Raw genomic sequence first — 14,964 nt, 5'->3', positions numbered from 1 at the left:
AGTTTTAGGTGATTTTAACCTCCACGTTGACAACCCTCTCTGCGCGAAAGCGAATAATCTGCTGGAAATCATGGGTAGTCTTAACTTCACTCAACTAGTCACCGGTCCTACTCATGTGGCTGGTCACACCTTAGATCTTATTTTCGCCAATTTCTCCACTATCACTGTCTTTCCTCCCCTCCCCCTTACGTGGTCCGACCACTACCTCATCCCCTTTTCTTTGGCCTTAGACCGGAAATCTGTTCCTCCTGCACCCAGGAAGGAGCTGGGAAGGAAGTGGCACAAAGTAACATGTGCCACCCTGGACCCGGTATTCCACTTCCAGACGGATTATCTATCCTCTGATATCGACGGAAATATCGCCAGGCTTAATACCGCCCTCATCAACGCCATCGACCACATTGCTCCCCAGAAAATCATTGCCTCTACTAGATCTCGCCCCTCTGCTCCTTGGTTCTCCACCTCTCTCCGTGAGGAAAAAAGCAGATGCAAAGCACTCGAACGGAAGTGGAGACTAACTTACGACCCTGAAGCTAAGCTTGCCTACAAAGCTGCCCTGAAAAAATTTCTCAAACATAAAAAAATCACCATGAAAGATTATTTCTCGCTTCAAATTGCCAAGGCCAAAAACTCTTCAAAAACCCTCTTCACCATCGTTAAAGATTTCATCAATCCTCCGGCCAGGGCCACTCAGAACTCAGCTAGTCAGACCCTGTGCGAAGGACTGTCGGACTTCTTCCTTGAAAAAATCAACAAGCTATGCATCTCCTTCCCTAAAGGGCCAATATCCCGACCTCCGTCCACAAGTCCCCCTGTTTTACCGTCCTTTCTCGCTTTTAATAAACTCACCCAGGAGGATGCCATCAGACTACTCATTCATTGCAAGTCTGGTGCACCCTCTGACCCTGTCCCTGCCAAACTCATGGGTGAGCTGGCCCCCTCGTTAGCCGACTCTTTCCTCACCATCTGGAACGCCTCCCTGCACCATGGCCTTTTCCCTACCACCTGGAAGGAAGCCTTGGTGATCCCCATTCTAAAAAAGGCAGATGCTGATCCCACTGTCTTCTCCAACTACCGCCCCATTTCCCTTCTCCCCAAACCCGCAAAGGTCTTGGAAAAAGCCGTGCAGTTGCAACTCACGGAGTACTTGGAAAGCAACTCACTACTGCACGACTCACAATCTGGATTTCGGGCGGGATACAGCACAGAGACGGCTCTGCTGGAAGTATCGGAGACAATCCGGGAGTGCGTAGACAGGGGCGAGGAGGCCATGCTAGTCCTCCTCGACCTGTCCGCTGCATTCGATACGGTATCCCACCCCATCCTCCTTGACCGACTAAAACAGATTGGCATTGGCGGCACTGCCTTTAGCTGGATCGAGTCCTTCCTCTCAGGAAGAAGTCAGAGGGTATTGTTGCGGCCTTTTAAATCGGAGGAAAAACCCCTGTCTTGCGGTGTGCCACAGGGCTCTGCCCTCAGCCCTCTGTTTTTTAACATCTATCTTGCCCCACTGGCCGACCTGGTAGAGTCCTACGGAGTCAGGGTGGTCTCCTATGCTGATGATACCCAGCTAGTGTTTTCCTTTAGAGACCACTCTGACTCCGCGTTCTCCAACTTCCGCCTGTGCCTCAACAACATCAGTGGTTGGATGTCTGAAAACCATCTAAGACTCAATGCAGACAAGACAGAGGTGCTGTTTTTTAACCAGAAAAACTCCATCCCATCCTCCTGGTGGTGGCCCGCGGCACTTGATCCCGCTCCCTCTCCCGTCCACTCGGCCCGTAACCTGGGTTTCCAGTTTGACGACTCCCTCTCATGCAAGACTCAGATTAATAAAGTGACCTCTGCCTGCTTCCTGAAGTTGCGCATGATTAGAAAAATACTTCCCTATCTCCCTCTGGACTCCCGCCATACAGTTACCCATGCCCTCATCACGTCCCACCTGGACTATGCTAATAGCCTCTATGCTGGTGCTCCCCAATACCTGATTGACCGGTTACAGATTATTCAGAATGCGGCGGCCAGACTGATTGGCAATATTCCCTACCGTCAATCAGTAACCGCATATCGTAAGGAACTGCACTGGCTACCTGTGGCCAGCCGTATCCAGTTCAAGGTCCTCACTCTCACTCACCGAGCCATCAATGATCGCGGACCAAACTACTTGAAAAAACGTGTCTCAATATCCCGTTCCATCAGATCTTTGAGATCCAATGACCTACGCCTTCTGATTTCTCCCCGTTTCAGACTATCCAGAATGGGTGGCAGAGGGTTCAGTGTAATTGCGGCAAAACTATGGAACTCACTGCCAGTCGATCTTAGATTCTGTCCCTCCGTATCCATCTTCCGGGCCAGACTTAAAACTTGGCTCTTCTCTGGACTCTGATTTACTACGCTACTTCCCCTTCTTGCTCCTCTCCTCTCCTCTGGAGGTTCAGGTTCTAGCGCCGGGACACCCCTTCGGGGGTAGCTGTGCGCTCTACAAACTACATAAAATAAATAAATAAATAAATAATAACCCTCTTGATTGCCATGCATGGTCATCTGTGCTGCCATGGCCCCTCCCACCTTTCCTGTGTGGTCAGCTTGCTGCCCCTGACCCCCTTCCACTTTCCCTCCATGGTCTGTGTGCATGCCATTATAGTCTAACTGTTGCCCTTCATGGTGTGTTGTGCTTCTAGTACCCATCCTGCCTGCCCTTCATGGGCAGCGTGCTGCTCCTGCCCTGCCCCCTTTCTCCTGTCCTCTGTTTTCCATGTTAAGTCCCCTATTCCCTCCCTCCTGGCTTGTCTGTTCCATTGTAATGCACCTGATACCTCCCTCCTGCCCTTTATGGTCCATTATGCTGTAGCTTTCTCTCCGGTCTGTCCATTATGGTCAGCTTGCTGTCATTGCCTCTTTCCCCTCTGTTCTCCGTTGTCCATGTGCTTGTCCTGTCCCCTCCCTATTGCTTTCCATGGATTGTTGTGCTGCACTGTCGTCCTGCATGCCCTGTGTGGTGTATTGTGCTGCTGTAAACCCTGATGCCTGCCCTGTAAGGTCAGTTTGGTGCACCTGTCCATGTCCCTCCTGTCCTCTGTTATCTGAGTCCATGTCCATATCCCAATTCATTCTGCCTGCCATGATCCAATGTACCATACTTGCTAACATTTTGAACTTGGTAAGAGGGAGATTTTGAAAAAACACTGGGGAATTGATTTTCCCCTTTGACTTACATTGAAAAAGAGGCAATTGTAGACAGGAGACAGATAAAATAAAGGCCATTTGGGCTTAACAACATTGGCTGTTTCCTGGCTGAATCGGGTCTGTTGGCATGTATGGTTGTACTACTACTGCCTCTTCCTTCTGCCCACAATGGTCTATTATATTGCCACAGCCTCTCTTGCCTGTCCTGCATTGTTGGTTTGTTGCCCCTGCCACCCTTTCCACTGCCCTCCATAGTCTGTTGTTCTGCCACTGCCCTTCCTCCCTGGCCAGTGTGGTCAAATTGTTGCCTCTCCACCCTCCTACCTGCCTTCAATTTTCCGAGTTCGTGCCCCTGAACTCTGCCTCTCAACAGTATCCTAATGAACAACTAGATTGCTAACATTCTATATTTATTACAAAAGTGTGGCACGCCTGACGCCATCTTGATGTAATCAAACCTGCAATATCTAAAGTATTTCCTTTAGAAATTATAGAAATGAGAGGGTCTTATTTGCATCAAAATTATGGTTAGTGTTCCAAAAAACTAAAATGAGGACATATTTTCTGAGTTCTCAAATAGCAACAAAGCGCTTTTAAATGATTTGTTATCTATATGTTTTTTTATCCAGTTGACCACTTGATTAAATGTTGCACTTAGGGAAGAGGATGTGGTGCTACTTCCAGAGCTTCAGACTTTGCAACTGGGGAACCAGGTTGGAGTTTCTCCTTCAGCTTGACATTCTCTGATTCTGGTCAAATCACTTAATCTCCCCATGCCTACAACCAAAATGAATTTGTCCTTGTGTGATGTAACCAATGCTCATGCACAGCACTCCAATTTCTGAGCAGTCTCCACTATAAAAAACTGCAAAAAACAAAAAATAAAAAGTGTTTTGCACACTTCTGCAATTGTGCTATACGTGGACTACATCTGGGTGATAGTTGTGCTACTTTTGGGCTCTTTTTTTCTCTGGTGGCCATCTTGGGAGACTTATTTGTTATGAAGTTTCCTAATTTCCTCGTTTACTGCAGTGTCCTCAGTAGGAAATGCTTTCAGTTTTTTACTTTGATTCCATCAAGAAGGCATTCAGAAGTGTCACACATTTGCCATAAACTCAGAATGTTACCACTCTAGTTGCTCATTAGATCACTGTAGTAAAGCTACTGCTCACCAGGGAGTTAACTGGAAGTCAGCTGCTGGTATTGAAAGTGCATGTTTCAGTTTGCATGTCAGAATATTTTAATGAAATAGAAGAGGATTAGAGAAGTCACTCAAAATGTGCCTTAGTTTTTCTTTCTGCAGCACCAATCATAATTTCTATGGCAAAATGAACCCCCTCATTTTGTTCCTTTTTAAATTAAATGTTTTAAGTGTTACTAGTTTATTCCAATCAAGATAGCTTCAGGTGTGCCATACTTTTGTCATACGTAAGACTGTTAGCGCTCTAGAAGGCATATTCTCAAGAACGTGTGTTAATTATCGCAAAATTAGCTTAATGCAACTTTCAACATCGCAGTCTATCGTGTGAAAATAACGTTGTGGCAACGTGGTATTCTCAACACGGCGGTACCATGTGATAGTCTCACGATAACGCGTCAAATGACCGCGGTAATATCATTGTGACATCGAAAAAATGCGAAACACGAATGCGAAAAAAGCGGCAATGTCCCAAACCGCGATACCAAAGGCAGCGATAACCAGCGACAGCCCTGGAATTCCCACGCGTAATGCGTGAAAATGCACCAGAAAAGCATAGACAATAAAATATGAGATGACAATGTACAAGTACAATGTCACATCCGTGATGTAGTACACATGTCCACTGTCCGGCAGGCACTGTCAAGCAAAAAGGCATCACCACACAAACATCCACAATATAAATTGTCATGCAGTCCGCAGGGAAACATCGCCAATGCATAAACATACATGGAACACACTGTGAAACTGCATCTCCCCTTCACATTGGAGAGGGACAATCAACACCTCCAGCAGATCAGACCCACATCACGTCAGTGATGATTGAGACGACCCCCAGGATATCGACCGAGACAAACTCCAACGGTTCACGGACAACCTTGAAACCCCACCTCCAGTAGCATGGCAGCACAGCACCATCTAGGTGAGCCCACCCCCTGCACAGACCACACAGCAGAAAGCACCTACCACCACGTCTGGCTCCCAGCACCTCACCTGAGAACACATGTTGTTCCAAACCGTGTGTCAGACTGCCAGAAGGAGCTGGCTGAACAGGATTGGTTGGGTTTCAGACTCATGGCAGACAAACTAGATGCCATGCCTGGGTTACTAAGTCCCATCATGGACCACTTACACTCCCAAATGGACCCCAACAGTCCTCCACATGCCCTACAAGAATGCATGTCTGTCGTCGCTGTAGTCATGACTCGGAGACAACAACAACTGTCCAGTCAGGGTGGCTACTGCGTTGACATCCGTGACTTGGGAAACATGAGGAGGGTCATGGAGAACATGGAGCAGATGCAGGCAGAAAGAATGGCCACCACATATGTACACAAGAAAGCTGTAGATGGGATCAGCCATGCCCTGCAGATCCTCATCATGGGAGTGATGCCACAAGACAATACGCAGATGAATGCTGCTGCTACTTCCAAATCCACATCTCCGGCCCATGATGTGTCAGTGTCACACACCGCTGCAGACAAAACACCACCACCCACATGTGAGGCACATGAAACCTCAGAGGACGAAGTTGAGGATGAATCTGCATTAGTGGTAAGATGGAGGCAGTAGCACTCATCTTTGCCCTATGGCTAGTTACTGCTTGGTCCTGCCCTCTGCAACGTGCCCTGGATTAACACCTTCCACCGTCCCCCTATACACTCAGCAACACTAACCTTGAACCTCGACATGGACTGCCATATTTTGTGTGCTCAACAATGACACAGCAATCAGCCTGTGGACTGGAGTCTCCCCCATCCGAGCAACTTGTCAATCCAAAGGGCTTCGGCGGGCCCTCCACTTGGCAACAATGTAAAGTGTTGTCCGCATGGCCCAGTACTAAGATAGCTTCAATACTCCACTGAACGTGAATAATACATACTGATACACACAGATGTGTCATGTCCATGATTCATCAAGTATTGAAGCTTGGATGAATGTAGGGGCAGTGATTCCCCCTTAAGTCCATGTCTCACATGTTGTGGGACTTGAGTCACAGGGTGCATCCCTGCATCATTGTGGTACATATCTGACCCCAAAAGAAGGCCTGTTGGCAACTGTGGGCCACAAATGACAGCCTGTGTGTAATTTTCTGGGACACATGTGAAACGCTGATGAGTGGGATTCCGTACTATCTGAGACACACAGAAATTGCATTTAGAAAACGTGATACCCCAAACAGCCTCTCTGTACAGAGGTGACACACCTACCATCTATTCCCAAATAATGAGACTGTTAGCACTACACGTTGCACTTACACTTGTCAGAGTGACGTGCCTGTACAGAGGAGTGACATGCACACAGGGAATGTGTTTCGTAAACAATTTATTTTCACATGCTGTGCCTGTGGGCATTTTGGACTGTCACATGATTGCTGAAGACTGTAATGGTTCCTCATCATCGTCTGGTGCTTCTGGAACTTGTATCCATGGGGCCTTGCTGTGTACACATATGTTGTGCAACACACAACATGCAACGATCATCTTGCACACGATGTCTGGGCTGTACAGGAGCCTTCCACCTGTGATGTCCAGGCACCTGAAACGTGACTTCAACACGCCAAAAGTGCGTTCCACGATACCCCTAGTGCCTTTGTGTGGCGCATTGTACTGCCTCTGTGCCTGTGTGTTCGTGTCTCGGAGGGGTGTCATCATCCAAGGGCATACTGAATATATACTTGATCGCCTGTGACAGTGCAGAGAGACATGAATCTACAGTTGGTTCTGCATGATGTGTTGGCAGGCTTACTGGTTCATTGGTGTGTGATATGTGTGACTTGGTGATTCATATATCCCATGTACTGCCTGTTAGCGGCATCAATGTGTATTACGTAGCCTCACTGCTGCTCCTCCCTCCCCTCGAGCCTATTTACTAGTGTACGCTATGTGGTTGCATCACTTGCACTCCTACGACACATCATTGCCCTGCCTGTCTGCGCATGTACACAAGCCTGACAACGACACTGTGATGTTGTGCGTTGAAGGTGGGCGGCCACGTGTGTTTAGGCCTTTGGTAAGGATAGAGCGGACACAGATGTAGAGTTCATGGCTGGCTGAACTCGCAATGAGGTTGGGCGTAGGCCTTTGGTTAATGTTGCTGTAATAGCGACACACACAGCAGTTGGCATGTATGATCCCTGGCCCCGAGCGGGCTTGCGCCCCCTCATATACACCTTCGTCCGAGCCCGCACTCCATGTGCATGCTATATTGCAACATTTGCCATTGCGGGACGGGTGGCGCCGACACTACAACAGAGACACACGCATTAGTAACTTCCTTGGCAAGGCCAAAACATTACCACACCCAGAGCAACGGGTTGATGGAGCCACGCACATATGCTGGACTGTCGTACGCTAGTCCACTCCGCTTACGCTTACAGGGGGTACGACGCTGCTACATGGCCCAGGTCTACCCCACTGCCTGAGGGGACATGATTGCGTCTGCTGTACACAGCACAATGTAATGTGGTAGGGCCCGGGGCCCTCATGCATACATAATGAGCACACAGACACACATATACAGTTTGTGGAACTGGCTACGGGCACGTGTGCCCGGCCCCTTTTATTGCCAGGGTCACATGGCCAGTGACGCCTGTGCTGGATGGTTGTGGGGTAAGTGTCAGTCAGCCCTCAGGGAGTGATTGGTGCTGGCAAGAACTACAACAGTGATCAAAAAATTAGAAGTTCAAAGTCCAAACAGCAAGGGTCCCTGACTTGAGTGGCACAGAGTTAGTGGCCCCGGAGGCACAGTGGCCGGCACAGGCACACCGCCATTGGACGGTGACTTGTGGTGCACTGAGGTAGGGTCACGGGAGCTGAGGGGGTCCTCGTCAATGTCCAAGGTGAATGACTTTGAGTGTTTCGTAAGACAGTGGAAGGTGTTCTTCCAGGCCACAACAAGGCAGGAACAGGCAATAGGGAGGAGATGAATGCTATCGACCCGTTCCTAACGCAAAATCTGTATCTGCTACATGATGATGAGGACAACACCAAGGCTATGTACTCAGGTGCCACCAAAGTTTGACCAGAGTGTTTCAATGTATTCCGGGGAACAGAGTTAGTGGCATAGTGCTGGAAGGGGATGCAGTCTGCGATGAGACCTGTGTACTGATGTAACCTCTGCCCTAAATAAATCAAGGCTCAGATCCAACTGTTTGACCTACCTGACCACAGTGTAGGCCCGAGGCAGTGGTCAGCATGGGTCCACAGACACGTGTCGTTGTGATGCTATGCACAGAGTTGCTGGCACCAGATCGAAGGGAGTACAGTGAGATAAGGGCTGCCATAAATATATGACCTCGGACATCATGAAATTAAGATTCAGTTCCATATGTGTGGCCTACTGGACCACAGTGTAGCCCGGAGGAAGCGGTCAGCTCGGCCAAACCGCTGTCCAGCCAGCTCCTCCAGGAACTCTCACACACGACATTGGAATGGCATGTGGTGATGATTTGTGGTTGATGGAGGTAGAAGCACCAGAGCTGAGCGTGTGTGCATCCTGCAACGATGCCGTGTCCTGCCTGTCCGGACTGGTTTGGATTAGTGTGAGGCCCGCTGGTCCTCAGTGTAGGCTGAAGGCAGTAGTCAGCAAAGGCCCCCAGCCACGTGTCGTTGGCTTGTGATGCACAGATTTAGTGGCACCAGAGCAGTTGTCGGCAGTGTTCGATCACCTCCGTAAGGATGATCCTTTTTTCCTCTGGACTGAACCACGTCTTCCTCTTACTCCTCTCTGTGCGTACAATCTTATGAAGTCTGCCATGAAGAAATCAAGACTCAGTTCCAAATGTGCGTCTTACTCAACCGCAGTGCAGGCCGAAGGCAGTAGTCAGCAATGGATCACAGAAAGGTGTCGTTGGTATGCTGAGCACAGAGTTGGTGGCACCACATCGAAGGGAGTATAGTGATTTGAACTCTGCCATGAAATATGTACTCTACCATTCTGTAATCAAGACTCAATTCCAAATGTATGACCTATTTGACCGCAGTGTAGGCCAGTGGAGAATGTCAACGAAAAGTTGTGCTGGGGGCCTGTGTAGCGGAGGCCGTGATAGTCTGAGGAGACTGCCAAGGTCGCAGGCCTCGGGTTTGGAGCTTGCACCGGCACGTGGTGGGCCCTCTTTGACACACGCTGGTGTCGGCAGGTGTGCGGTGTGGCCTGGTTACGCAGGTGCAGCCAAGACGGGTCTGGGGACCTGCGGCCTGGGTTGCAGCAGGCGCACATGATCACAGGCACCACCGCTCATGCCGTCGGCCTTGTGATGGGCTGTGAGGCACCGCACTGGCAGACACGTTGTCCATTGCTGAAGAGAACCCCACCCAGAGCAACAGGGTTTTTATACACACCCCTATGCTGGCCTGGCGTATGCCGGGCCAGCCCACTCCGCTCACGCTTACAGGGGGGGACATAACAAGCTACATTTCCGTGATCTTCCCCACTGCCTGGGGTAAAATGGTTTCGTCCACTGTTCACTACACTCCAGACACCAGCAGTATATGTCGACATGGGCATGTCTGTGGTCTGCATACTGCAGTCTTTCTAGCACATCCACGCCACACTTGGCCTTGTGTACATTCTCATTCATGTGCCACTTGCCTCCTTAGCACATGCCTGGTTCCCACCTCTCCACACATTCTGCTATTTTGTGGCTGAGGTGCCATGCCGTTGTTGGCTTGTGTACATGGCTAGCCCCGGTTACCACAGTAAGTTGTACTGTCGTGTCTGGTAGGTGTGCATGTTGTATGTGAGTTTGTAACGTGTGCATTCCTTGAATAGTAAGTTGCATGATTGTGAAGTTGAGGTGTGTGGTGTGTTCTTTTGGTACTTACCAACGAGCAATGCATTCGCCTAGGTGCCAGCCTCAAAGTGCTGGTTGATGATGGACTGTCGAAAGATGAAGGAATCATGCACACTGCCTGGGTAGTTGGCAACAAATTTGGTGAAGAGTCCCAGGTGATCCACTATTGCCTGCACATTGAGGGAATGCGTGTGCTTTCTGTTGCGGTAATTGTGTGTGGTGTCGGCAGGGGGCACAAGTAGGACATGTGTGCAGTCAATTGCCCCCAGCACGTGCGGGAAGCCTGCTATGGTGTAGAAGCCTTGCTTGGTCTCCAGCTGTTCCTGAGCAGTGTGGGGGAAGTAAAGTTACTGGGGTACCAAGCTGATGATGGCATCCAAGACAGGTGTGAGGAACTGGAATAGGGCTGGCTGTGAGACTCCTCCGACTTGGAAGGTTCCAGAGGCCGACTGGTGCAGCACAGCCAGCAGCTTTGTCTGAGGAGGGATGTTGGTTGTCCGCTGTGTTGGTACCGTCAGACTGTGGGCAGTGATGGTCAGGATGCATAGGATGGTTGTCCTTTTGAGCCTGTAGTGGGCAATGACATACTCAGGTGTTAAGCCTGTGAGGCTGGTGCGTTTTCTGAAGGTCCGCTGTCTTTGTCTGCCTCTGTGGTAGTCGGTGGCGGTGGGTGTTGTGGCCCTCTTGGGGCTCCGAGCTGCATGATGAGTAGCTCCTTGGAATCTGTTGTTCTTCAGGTGTGGCTCTGGGCTGGGCTCCCTTTTATGGTGCAGGTTGTCGTCCGACTTTACACCAGGTCGGAGCAGGCATTAAATCCCTGCTGCTAACACGCCTTATCTCCTGTTTTGTGATCTTATCGCCGATCTGGCTCGTCGTTGTGAATGTTGTGCAGTGGTGTTGTCGCGCCTTTTTGCACAGGAACGCCTACTCTGCATCTCATTAGCATTAGTTGCCGGTGTCATCTGTGGCGATGTTTTTTCCGGCTGCTATCGCAGGTGAACCGGTGATATGGGCTGTTTGCACCGGCTTGTGAATGGTGCGATGAATTTATCGCCACTTAGGCTGCGATAAAGTTCTGCTAACTCGGCAATATGCCCCTAGGTGTTCTTTAGAACACTCTGGGAAGCTACAGTAGAACACAAAGGAATAAAAAAATTGCCAGCATTCGCACCAAGAATTTTCAATTCTATTAAGGACAAGGAGGCAAGGATTATGCTTTCTCTTTCTTTTCTGAATTTTAACAGCCGCCAATAAAAAAACGTTTCCATTACAATAAACTACATTTCCCACAATACTTAGTAGAACCACCAATAACCATAGAGACTGTCACAGTATAAGGCACTCTTGAACATGAGTACTTCCTCTTTCTTTGCTTTAAACGAGCAACGTCCATGCAAATACACAACTTGTGCCAATGATGACAGAACCTTGTTGAAGAAAACTGGAACCGCTTGATGTAATCGATTCAACAGAAATCCATATATAACACAGATGCGGAAACAGCCGTCCATGACATCCAAATAAGCGATCGCTTATTCCCCTTTCTGTTCAGCTCCTAAAACAGAAATATTAAACCGTAACAACTTTGATGTACAAGAGCATCGGGTGGGTAAAATAACAGTCAAAGCAATGCATCACACCCTGCGGCGGGATAATCCTCGCATCCGTGTCCTTAATAGAATTGAAAATTCTTGGCGCGAATGCTAGCAAATGTTTTATTCTATTACAGGACCGGAGGCTTTGGATTATGCTAGTTTAACGCTTTTCAAGAACAACAGAAGATATATCGCCCAAAGGTCTGTATTATACTGTTTAAATGTAGAGTCGGATGACCAGTCTGCTGCTCTCATTATATCTTGCACACTGGAACCCAGCATAAAGGACTTTGAGGCCATAGCGTTCTCACTGAATGAGCACCAAAAATTTCAGTATCAATACCAGCCTCACTCATGATGTATCCGAGCCATCTGGTGATGGTGGCAGAGGTAACAGGTTTAAAAGGTCTTTGTAATGCAATTAATAGACGTGAACAACCCTCCGCCCTGAGAGGTTGGGTACTTTCCTCATATACCATAAGGCATTTGACCACACACAACTTTTCATTAGCAGGAAATGCAAAATAGTCAATAGAGCGACAAAAGGTCTTTGTTCTTGCAGAAATAACAAATGAAACCCCTTCCGGGGAGAAAACTCTACCTGTTAGGCCCAGTACTCTGACATCGGAAACCCGCCTGCAGGCCGACAAACATAAGAGCACAGCCAACTTAGCCGTTAATTGTTTTCCTAGAGAGACTTGAATTATCTGGCCAACTGTCACATAAATACAATTCTTTAGAAACATCCCATAAGGGGGATTTGCCACTCGTATTCCCTTGATAAGTTTCCATACCAAAGGATGCATACCTACCGGTCTCCCGTCTACCCAGGAATGCCCAGCCGAAATGGCTGATCTAAAGTTCTTAACTGACCTGTAAGATAATCCTTCAGATGCTCTATCAGAGAGAAAATTCAATACTTGAAAGAGATCTGCCTCCACGGGATCCACGTGTCTCTCCAAGCACCAACCCAACCATGCTCGCCATGCTGAGGAATACCTTTGTCTGGTAGAGGGAACCCAGGCCTGCTGCATGAACTCTAAAGCTTCTTTCGAAATTCCCGGCAATGTCCACTGTTGCTTGAAAGCTTCCAGGACATCAGGGACAGCTGCCCCCAAAATGACTGGTTGATGCAGTTCCCCTTGAGGTCCCTGGAGCATCAATGATGAGCATGGCAGGAGCAGCGGTAAGTCGCACGTTAGCTCCAATAGAATAGGAAACCACGGTTGTGCTTTTCACACTGGAGTGACCAAGATTATCTCTGCCTGCTGGTGAACTACTTGGTTCGCTACCCTGGGAATGAGGACGAAGGGAGGAAATGCGTAATTCAGCGTCTTCGACCAGTCCTGAGTGAAGGCATCCGTGGCCTTCGCCAGAGGGTCTGGCCTCCAACTGAAAAAGGACTCCAATTGACGATTGAGTCTGGAGGCGAAGAGCTCTATCTCGCAAGGGCCCCAAATGGAATGGATCATGTGAAACAGCGATGGGTGGATTTGCCAGTCGCTATAGTCCCTCAAGTGATGGGAATTCCAGTCTGCTATTGTTTTGTCCCGACACGGAAGGTACGCCGCTATCACCGTGAACTGGTGAGACAGGCAATAATGCCAAAAATCCTTGGCGATCACTGCCAACATCCGGGACTTAGTCCTGCCTAGCTTGTTGATGTATCTCACCGCTGATATGTTGTCCGTCCTGCGAAGGATGCAGCAAGATACCCTCTTGGGTGAGAGAATTCAGATCGCAAAGGACCCCGCTCCAAGCAATTGATATGCAGTGCCAACTCCTTGAGAGACCATCTGCCTCCTGTCGTCACTTCCCCGCATCGCGTCCCCCAGCCCCACCAGCTGGCATCTGATTCTATCACTATCTCGGGTGAGAGCCGAATATGGCTCGGCCTTTCCAGGCAACTACATGGGCTAACTGCCACTTGAGCTCCTCCTTGGCCTTCTCCAAGAGGGGAACCTGATCCGAGTATGAGAGTCCCTTCTGAAGGTGCTGTATCTTCAGTCGCTGAAGAGCTCGGTAATGTAGATGGCCCGTAAAAATTCCCTGGATTGAAGAGGCTAGAAGCTCTCAACGACATGACCTACTTGCTCAATGTCGCCTACCGTTCTTTCTTCAGACCTCTCAATTTGGATTTGGGCAACTGAAGTTGGGCTGTCTGAGAGTTGATCACAAAACCCAGAAACTCTATCGACTGAGTCGGGCATAGGATTGACTTTGCTGCGTTGATCACAAAGCCCAGATTCTCCAAAAGCTGAATTGCCATCTGGAGATGCTGGGTTGCTAGATGGGGAGTTGCTGCCATGATGAGCATGTCGTCTAGGTAAATTGTCAGACAAACGCCCTGTTCTCGGAGTTAAGGGGTCACTGGCTTCATCAACTTGGTGAAACACTAAGGAGCTGAAGAAAGACCAAAAGGCAGGACCAAATATTCCAGCCATCTGTCCTACCACCAGAAATGCAAGAAGCGCCGGTGTGAAGAAAAGATCGGCACAGTTAAATAGGCATCCTTGAGGTCCAGATGGACCATCCAATCCCCTTGTCTTGGGATGTCTATCAATAAATGTATACTCTCCATTTCGAAATGTCTTTATTGGAGAAATTGGTTAAACTCCTTTGGATTCAAAACTAGCCAGTATCCACCTCTCTTTTTTGCTCCAGGAAGACATTGCTGCAGAATCCCACAGGACTGCTGTTGCAGTAAGCTACCACGCGTTTCTGCACCAAGTCTGCAATTTTGTGCTCTATAATGGATCTGTCTTGTTGGGAAAAAAACAACTCCTGTGATATGAACTCTTGGGTTGGGGTCTGAAAAAATTATGTGAAAACCCTGTACAGTTTGTAAGACCCATACATCCTGTGTAAGCCTTGACCAATTGTGTAGAAACAAACAAAGTCGACCCCCCAGAGGATGTGAGTCCAAACCAAGCACGCTTACCTGAGGTAATTTGGGGCTGGAAGTTGCCCCGCTGGCCTCCTCTGTGATAGCGGCGGTGGAAGGATCTTCTGGTCGGGTAGAAAGTACCACCCCTGGTGGAATCATTCCAGTCCCCTCTACCCCAACCGTAACCGCCTATGGGAGGGCCTTGATGGTATGGACGGCCTGGCGAGCGGCCCCTGCCTCGCCCGCCTGTCCAAAAAGGCCAGCTTGGAAAACCTTTTTAATGTTCGTCTGGGTCTTGTCCAAT

The sequence above is a fragment of the Triturus cristatus genome, chromosome 7 (assembly GCF_964204655.1).
Source record: "Triturus cristatus chromosome 7, aTriCri1.1, whole genome shotgun sequence".
In the NCBI taxonomy this organism is placed as follows: domain Eukaryota; kingdom Metazoa; phylum Chordata; class Amphibia; order Caudata; family Salamandridae; genus Triturus; species Triturus cristatus.
Note: the sequence above shows the minus strand (reverse complement) of the source record.